Genomic DNA, 9641 nt, shown 5'->3' on the forward strand with positions numbered 1-9641 from the left:
TGTGGTCCATCCAGTTTTTATGGTGTTCACCTGTTTAAATTGCATAACACCAGCAATATGTTTTACAACCCCATCTATTAACAATTTATTATTTAATTTGTCTTGACAGGGCTTATATATACAAAAGCATGACCATTTTCATGCACAACACCACACATCTGCAACATGTCAGTGATATGATAATGTTTTTTTTTTTTTAACTTACAGAACAAACGAATCTAAGTCACGTCCAGCGATACATTCGTAACCAGAAGTGAAGTAACTTCTGATTTGAACTGAAACCATGATCTTTTCTAAACTTAACTTTGTAGTGTGTGTGTCTAAACATAACCAAACTGTGACCGTTTCACAACGTTAACGAGTTGTGTAAAACCACGACCGTTACGTTCTCTGGTTCAGATATGAGGATGAAAACCTTTAGAGGTTCCTCTTAGGCCATGTATCAAGAATGGATGCACAATTCCTTATTTTCACCTCGCACACACACATAAAAAGCATGCACATACTCAAAAGTGTATATGTGTGTGTGTGTGTGTGTGTGTGTCTGTCTGTTTCTGCCTGTCTCTCTTTTGCTACAATGTCATTTTTTCTACCAATATGTAAATGTTTACACTTTTCGGGAATCATTTTTAATAACCACTGACCACACAATTAGCCATGCTACATATATAGCATATATACAAGTATAGTTGGCGATTAATTTAATAATTGACAACTAATTAACTGATTTATCTTTGCAACTCTAAATACCAAAAACAAATGTTGGCGTATTTGCTTTGTCAGTTTTTAACGGTTATTGTGTTTGTCTTTTTCAATGTTTTTCAAACGTTTTTTATTGTTTATCCAACTTTTTTCCCTACGGTTTTGGCTCTTTATACAATGTTTTTGGTGTTTTTTTCTACGTTTTTGTGGTGCACTTTGTAACGTAGATTATGAAAAGCACTCTCTATAAATATAAATTTTAGTATTGACAGGGTTTCTTTGTGTGTTTTTTGTCCTCTGCAGGTTTCCTGGTTTCAAAGAGGTGCGACTGGTCCCGGGAAACACGACATCTCCTTCGTGGAGTTTGAGAGCGAGACGCAGGCGGGCGTGGCTAAAGACGCACTGCAAGGCTTCCGGGATCACAGCCACTCGCCGGCGAAGATCACCTACGCCAAGAAGTAGTCCCCGAAGTTCAGTCGCTGGACACACAGAGACTCTGAGGGGGACAAAGGGGGACATGGTCCCTGGATTACCGTTGGGGTCCCACATTGATTTTTGTAAATCATACACAGCTGTTTGTTTTTTGTTTTGTTGGTAAAATTCAGTCCCATCGTTCACGAGGTCGAGCAGATAATCTCTGGCCTACATCTGGTTTTGTAAAATAAAAGGCTTTTACATAATTGTTGCTCTTTAAGTGTGTGTGTGTGTGTGTGTGTGTGTGTGTGTGTGTGTGTGGTGGTGTGTGTGTGGGACACATTCTCTTTCCCATTGCGTAAAAATAAGGATGCTTGGTCAGGTGCCTTTGGCGTTGTTGCCATTAGCAGAACTATGAAAAATGATGCATCAAAAACATTTCTGAAGAAGGGTGTGTGTGTATCACAGCCTGATATATTGTAAAACACATCAGTGATTCACGCTGTTGCTCCTTCATCACCATGAACACAATACACCACACACACACACACACACACACACACACACAAAACACACACCCTTTATTATATTAACTCGATCCCACCCACACCACCACACCATCCCACTGAGACAAATACTCACCAGAGCACCAAATGTGGAGAATCCGGCTGAAAATAGTTCCAAACTAATACACGATGCTTTTCAACGGCAGGAACTTTCCCGGAACTAGGAACCTTTGAGACTGTGTGACTGGCCCACACAAATCTTTGTTCAAGCAGCAATTAAGACTCATATTTTGGTTTCTAGTGGCGCGCTCCTAGTGGAAGTAGTAGTTATGAGGTGTGCAAAGCAAGAAGTAACGTGATGAAGTATAAGAGCGCAAATGTCCCGGTAATGAGGCAGGTTGGGGGTTGGATGGGTCAAACAGGACATTCACCCAAGAGAACAGGGTTTGTGTCCGGTTTGAAAATCCTCCACAATCACTGCTGGTGAAAACAAACATTTCCTCCTGCCGCTCCTTCACATTAAAAGCATCCAACTGGTGAAACACAGAGGGAGCTTTTATTGTGAAGCTGCCACAGGAAACACAATGTACTCGTAATGAAATACAACTTCTGTGTAAACCAGCTTTTCTGTTCAGTGTTTGGTGCTCAAGTGCGCTGTTTACGGCCTTGTGTTCTACAACTGGTTAATTTTACAGTTTTCATTTTTACAATCACATATTTACAGATTTCTTTGACTTATAAACCATCTTACCCACAAAACAACCAAAAAAAAAATACCAAAGGTACTAATAATGAATCAAAACACTTTTCAGACAAAATAGAACCATTCATTAACCTTTTTATACCCGGTATAATAACGACACATATTGTGTGCTGTAGACACTATACACCTGAAATTAAAAATAAACCTTAAGCTGCGTTCAGACCAAAGAAAGTGATTTTTGGCAGCATTGTGCAGCGGTGGGAGTATCACTGAAACAGCCTATTTGTGTGACTTCCCAATGTGCACAAGTATACTTTTTATTTACACACACCACTGTTTTCTGTCAGATGGTTTATAGATCCCGAACATTTCCGACTGAACTTGAAGGCAGCTTTATTTCCCGGTTGAAAGAAAGAAAGAAAGTGAGAGATAGTGTGAGTTAACGGTGCTTTGTTGTTGCAGGAAACATTCAGAAGGACTGATGGAGGGACTGAGGAAACAGTCAGCCTTTCCCCAAACTCCGGGCAGTTCAGAGCCTGTGTTTGGAGTTTTAAAACGTTCCGTGGCAGAGATAGAGGCAGTGATGTTTCCTGTTTCCTGTACGGGACCCTCACACCGCCTCAAAACACTCTGACAACTCTGATCTCCGGTTACATGATTGGCCACTGCAGCGCGTGACGCAGGGGGTTGCGTTTCTCCAAAAGTTGAGTCGGTCTTAAAATTTTTCACCACTGCGTTTCTTTCCATCTTCCCCTGGCAACCCACTACCCCCAATTAATATGTATGGAAAGACCTGCATTTATTGTGGATGCAGACTTAGGCTGTGTCTCAAACTGCCTACTTGCACACTTTAAGCACTTAGTTTAAGTATATAGTGTAGATAATGCAACAAGTCAGAGCACTGAAAGTACCAGGATGACCCCCTAAAACGGTCAAAAAGTTCAGTGTAGAACAATGGCCACTACGCGCACTAAATGGGCTCATCTTATACGCAGAACACCTACACAGCCAAAGGGAAGGGACCAGGGACGTCGACCGGAAGCTGATTGGACGAACGCGCGTCACATGGGTCTGGCTTCTCCCAGATTTCACAACAGAGCATAATGGCATCTCGTTCAGAATACGATCTCGAATTTTACCAAAATAGTTCACGAAACGTGTTTCTGAAAACATTTTAAGTGAGAAATAGGCCGTGCAGTTGCTGAATCTGTCTTCATTTCAGATCAACAAAGGTCATTTAAGAGATTTTCATCAGATTTTCAGAAGGCGGGCGGGGCGCGTCGTCATTTCCGGTAAGTGTTTTAACGTTAAGTGCTCCGTTTGGGACGACACTAACCATCCAAAGTGGGCACTGACGGTAAGTGGTCAGTGCACATTAGCAGTTTACTGACAGAAGTGTGCGGTTTGAGATACAGCCTTACTCTTAAATGAAGGTGTCTTTTGAAAAAACTGATTTCTTCTGGAAGTTAAAATAAATGTCTGTGAAATATGCAGTGTTAAAGGTTTTTAAAATAGATATTTTGATGCAGTGTTGAAGAATGAATGCATGAAATGATTTTGTTGACTATGTAATGGAAAACCTATAATTAAACAAGTCTTAACAATTAAGCGTGAAATCAATCACCACATTAAAAAGATAGAAAATAAGATCTAAACTAATTATTAACATTTGTTTCCCTGAACGAAAATGAATAAATCAAAGTTAAGTGATTAGTTTACTCTGACAGGAGAGATGATCAGAGGGGTAGAGTTTTTACCACCTTCATTCAGATAGGGAGTGAAGTATGGGAAGAGTTTCTCAGTGAAGGAGCAGCCAGTAAAGGAGTAGATAAGAGCTGCAGCATCTACGTATGAAAGGAGACCAGACCCTCCTCATAATCCACAAACACCCCCACCTTCTGAGGAGGAGACTTCAGAGAGAGAAGGACTGGAGGGCCAGCAAGAGCTTTGTACTCATTTCCATTTCTCAACCATATAGTCCAGTAACCTTTCGAGGACTCAGTGTGATGTTCTCTTTCCTGTTGATCGACTCTCTGGCCACTCCTAAATCCCAATCAGTCTTTCCTTTAACTTGAACCTCGGCAAAAATCTGCCTGAAGAGACACTCTGTTTTCCTAAAACACAAACACACTTAGAAAATCTCTTGGTTGTCTGGGAGATTCTTCCTCACATCACCATGATTCACTTGTTTCCCATCATCAGACAGGATGAGTTTAGGATGTGCTGCATCAGGATCAAGAGTCACATCCACTGCATACTGCTGGACCCTCTTCAGCTCGGCTTCAAGCAACTTCTTCATCTCTTTATTGAGAGTCTCCTCCAGCTGAACCACAGCTTTCACCACAGTCCCCCATATGATGATGGATGGACACTGACCTCTGTCCAGTCCTTGGTGGGTGGAGGTTGTTGGATGTTTAGGGACTGGACACTCTGGAGAAGATGGAGGTGGTCTTCAGAGCGTGAGAGCTGCTCCACCTCAGTGCTTCTCTTCATCAGCTCAGAGATTTCCTGTTCCAACTCTTTGATGAAAGCTTCAGCCTGTTTTTCTGTTGTTTTCTGCTTCTCTTTGATCGTGTTGATGAGCTCATTCAGGCCTCTCTCAACAGACTCCTTCAGAGAAGTGAAGACCTGAACACCTTCTGCTATCTCTCTGTCTGCATCTTCCTCACTGAGGTTGACTGAGTGTTTGATCTCCTGAATCTTCAGTCGTCTCTTCTGGATCATCTGCTGAATTTCAGCCTCTGTCTTCCCCAGCTCAACCTTCTTTCTTTCATATCCTTCTTTCAGAGGAACAACATCATGCATCTTGTGGTCTAAAACAGTGCAGAGCGTGCAGACACATGTCTGGTCGGTCTTACAGAACAGCTCCAGAGGTTTATTGTGCTCTGCGACATCCTGTCTTCCAGGTTCTCCACAGGGTCGATCAGCTGATGTCTTTTCAGACGGAAGCTGTCAGATGAGGATCCAGGTGAGTCTCACAGTAGGAGACCAGACACACCAGACAGGACTTCAGGGCCTTCAGTTTGGTTCCAGTACAGACATCACAGGAACTTCTCCTGGTTTGGACACTTGTTGCTCTGAGTTGCTGCTGCTGGCTTTCTGTTGAGCTGACTGTCTGAACTGAGCAACCATCTCAGAGATGAAAGTGTTGACGTGCAGCTCAGGTTTTGTGTTGAAAACCTTTTTACACATCGGACACAGGTACTGGTCATTAGTATTCCAGTGTTCATTGATGCAGTTTTTGCAGAAGTTGTGACCACATAGTATGGCTACAGGATCAGTGAACACATCCAGACAGATGGAGCACAGAAACTGATCTTCAGATGGCAGATAGTTTGCAGCAGCCATATCTACACATAGTGTGAATAAAAAGAAAAAGATATTAAAATAGAGTTTTAATTATTTAAAAAGGTGTTTTGACTTGCACCAAAATGTGAGCAACAAGGAACACAGTGAAGCTCGCTACTCTGACAAAACAGCACTGAATATATCCACACAGGCGTGAGCAAGACATTGTACAAATTTTGGGCTCAGCCCGGTTTGCGCTACTAGCCGCTAAATACACTATATATTTTAAGACATTTGAGATAATACAATGCCTAACTATCTGCACTGGGTTGTTGTTGTGGTTGGTGGTGCGTGGTAGTTGCAAGACGTACGTAAGTTCGAACATACACTGTGTTCCAGGCAACCCGTAACCCGTGTTTACATAACCTTCTACTCGCAAAGTGCCCTGAACGGCTGTCAAACCGTTACCGTTAAACCCATAAGTTACTACCCGTGACCTCGTAGCAGATCGTTGTACTCCCAGTTACAGGTTTTAACGTCACACACATAAACAACAATGGCGACACCTGTTGATGCTAACGGTGATTAACGGTGAGAAATATAAATAAATAGACATAAATAAGCAACGTAAAGTAATTCCACATTCATTCTAATCAAAACAATACACATACAAGCTAATGTACTTGCACTTACTACTTGTTGTCTAGAGTTTGGACCTTCTCAGTTGAATGCACTTAATTGTAAGTCGCTTTGGATAAAAGCCTCAGCTAAATGACATGTAATGTAATGTAATGTAATGTACTACTTAGGGTGTCACGATTCTCCAAATCCTCGATTCGATTACATTTTTGATTCTAAGGTCACAATCGGATTCTCGATTTTTACTTCTTTTTAAGCATAGGCTGCTATGCCATTTTTGAGTATGGTTATGGTTGAAGACGACGGTAGTAGCGCCACCTTGAAGGCTTGGTTGGGGGCTTAAAACACCATCGGGCCAGCACAGCAGCTGAGCAGAACGATAGCAAATAGGGCGACTCGGGCAGTCCGCTAAATTGTTGTTCTCTCTAATATAACCTATATAAGCTGCTCTGTTTAGGCTACAAAACGTGCATGCAGGCTAAAATTCAACCGTGTCGGATTGTTGGGATAAAGCTATAAGCAGAACGAATATCCGCTAGCTGCTAGGCTAATGTGCAATGGTAAACACACAGAATATGGTACACGACATAGCAGAGCTGCGTACTGTGGCTGTTTTGTCGACAACACGAACGTTGTCAACATAACTCACTGGAAACCAAAATACTTCCACACTTTCACACACTTCAGTGAGAGAGGAGGGGCTCAAGTTCTGTCGATGCGTTTCCTGCATCTGCAGTTGCCGTGCTGTCTTCTGATTGGCTGGTAACTAAGTTACAGGAGGTTGACTGACTTCGCAGCACTTCAACATGTGTTTTTTCCTCTTGACAAGCCGACCGGACGTGACATGGGAGTCGGCAGTATCGACGATTCCATTTTTTTATTCGATATTCAAGATTGTGACTTATTAACTCGATTTCGATTCAAAATCGAAATCGTGACACCCTTAGAACTACTACAGGTTATGTTTATTAAATGAAGCACAAATTATGTCCGCGACTGGAAATCGCTAGTATCAGCTAGCGCCTAGCTAACCTCAGCATTAGGTAGCCGCAGCCGCGTAGCTAATGCTAGCTAGAAGGGTTTGTTGTGACTTTGCCTGAAACACTACCGAGTCGTGAGTTGTGACTTGAAGTCGTAACTTACGGGTTAAAATCGTGTTTGAACGCAGCGCAAGACTAGTCTGAAACTGTCTATAATTAGGTTGGAGTGTATGTGCTACTAACATTTTAAGGGTTGCACCAGCTGAAAAGTTCTAATGCACAAGTTAAAACTTAAATCACCTTGGTGTATGTAACGTCCTCTGTAAGATAGAGGTTGTCATAGTTTATCGTTTTAACAGATGGTATAACTTGAAGAATTAAGAGGAGTGACCAACTATTTAGCTTCAGCAAAGCATTGTCAAAATATATATTGTCAAACATTTCATATTCTCTAGCTGCTTCACAATAAAACTAGCTTTCCACTAGTTTTCTTGTGGAAAGCTTTTATTGTGAAACAGCCAGAGAAGATAGAGGAAGCTATATTTATGAAGCGATCCGTAAACAGTAACAATAGCAGTAAAGTAGGAAGTAATCTAAACAGTCCTGAGAACTGACACAGAGAGACTGTTTAAAGCTGTTAAAGTGGTCTACTGTATAGTGGGCCTGTAGACAAACAGCCATAGTTATATTGTTACCAATTTCACAAGAAATTAAAAGAGAGGAACTTGCTGCCTGAGTAGAGCTGAAGTTTAGTGTTAATCCTGGTTGTAGAAAGTGTAAATGTGATCAGCTGTACTCACCAGTGTTTGGCAGAGACTCTGCTGTGTTGTTGAGAAAGACCTGATGAAGTCAGTTTGAGTTTTCTTTCAGAGAGAAACAGAGACTTGTCTCGACTGCAGCGTGGCTGACACTCTGACAAACTTCACTTTCATTTCTGGAGTGTGACGTTGAAGCTCTCCTCTTTCCAGTGTTGCTCCTCCTCTTACTGCAGCTCTGGTGTTAGGTTCCCTCCCTCTGATTTACACGGTTATTGTGAAATACCAGGATGTTGTCTGGTTAATATGGAGCAAAGGTGGAGCTTTATCTAACAGGTGGGAGGAGGAAGGTGTGTGAGAAGGTGTTGCTTATACCTTTATAGGCCTTTCACACGGCAGACATGTTGACATGTCATAGTAGGAACAGCACAGGTGTATCCAAAAAAGGGCTTGAATTTGTCCTTGGAAAAGGTGTAGGAACCGTGGAATCTTATCACAAAACAATAATACTAATAATGAACCAAAACCCTTTTCAGACCAAATAGAAATATGTAATAACCTTTCATACCCGGTGTAATAACAACTCATATTGTGTTCTGTAGACACTATAAACATGTAATAACCTTTTATACCCGGTGTAATAACGACTCATATTGTGTTCTGTAGACACTATAAACATGTAATAACCTTTTATACCCGGTGTAATAACGACTCATATTATGTTCTGTAGACACTATAGACATGTAATAACCTTAACTTGTTCCACTGAACTGCCCCCATTTAGGCAATTGTTCCTTTCCCTAACACTATCTTAAATTTATAAGGAAACAGGTCAGATATGCTGCCACGAGTATTAATATTGTGTGTGTCCTTTACCTTATAAGACACAACAAAAAAATTGGGACACTACCAAACAATATTTTCTGAATCATGGTCAGTCTTAACATAGTAACACGAGACTCCACAGGGAGCCAGTTGAGCTCAACAAATTGTGACCTACGTATGTGAGACCTATGGCCCAAATTCAGAATTACTCTTATTAATTTATTCTGTGCTGTTTGCAGCCTCCCTTTGAGTCTATTTGTTAGGCCTTCAAACCAGGAGGTACATGCAAATTCAAAGTGATTTAAAATTAAGGCATTAGCTAAGATGATCATTGTTGACCGTTCTAAAAATTTTGAATTTCTGGCTAAAAACTTTGTGAGCCCCATCACTTTACTCAAAACCTTGTTGGCCATATTCCTGCCATCCAAGTTTTTTTCTAGGATGCAACCCAGGTATTTTACTGACATTTTTGCACTGATCACAACATTATTCAAAATGACCCTAAATTCCGTACGCATCTGTTCAATCTGTATTTCGAACCGAACAAGATGGCCTCTGTCTTACGAAAATGTAATGACAGCATATTGTCAATCAGCCAGTTGTTTACAGAAGATAGCTCTGAGCTCAGGGTACTCTCTAGTGTGGATTGTTGTTTATGAGACATTAAAAGTGCCGAGACATTAAAAGTGCCGAGTCATCAGCGCACAAAAATAGTTCACATGAACAGGAGTCTGCCATATCATTAATGTATGTTAAAAATAAGGATGGCCCGGAGGATGCTTCCTTGTGGAAGGCCACATTCAACTATACTAGGGTCAGACAGTACACC

General features: G+C 41.4%; 1 pseudogene; it reads right to left on the reverse strand.

Moving 5' to 3' along the window:
* Positions 1–4456: 4456 nt before the first annotated feature.
* LOC120560997 lies at positions 4457–5359 on the reverse strand (annotated as a pseudogene).
* Positions 5360–9641: the final 4282 nt, after the last annotated feature.

The sequence above is a fragment of the Perca fluviatilis genome, chromosome 1, assembly GCF_010015445.1.
Source record: "Perca fluviatilis chromosome 1, GENO_Pfluv_1.0, whole genome shotgun sequence".
NCBI classification, from domain to species: domain Eukaryota; kingdom Metazoa; phylum Chordata; class Actinopteri; order Perciformes; family Percidae; genus Perca; species Perca fluviatilis.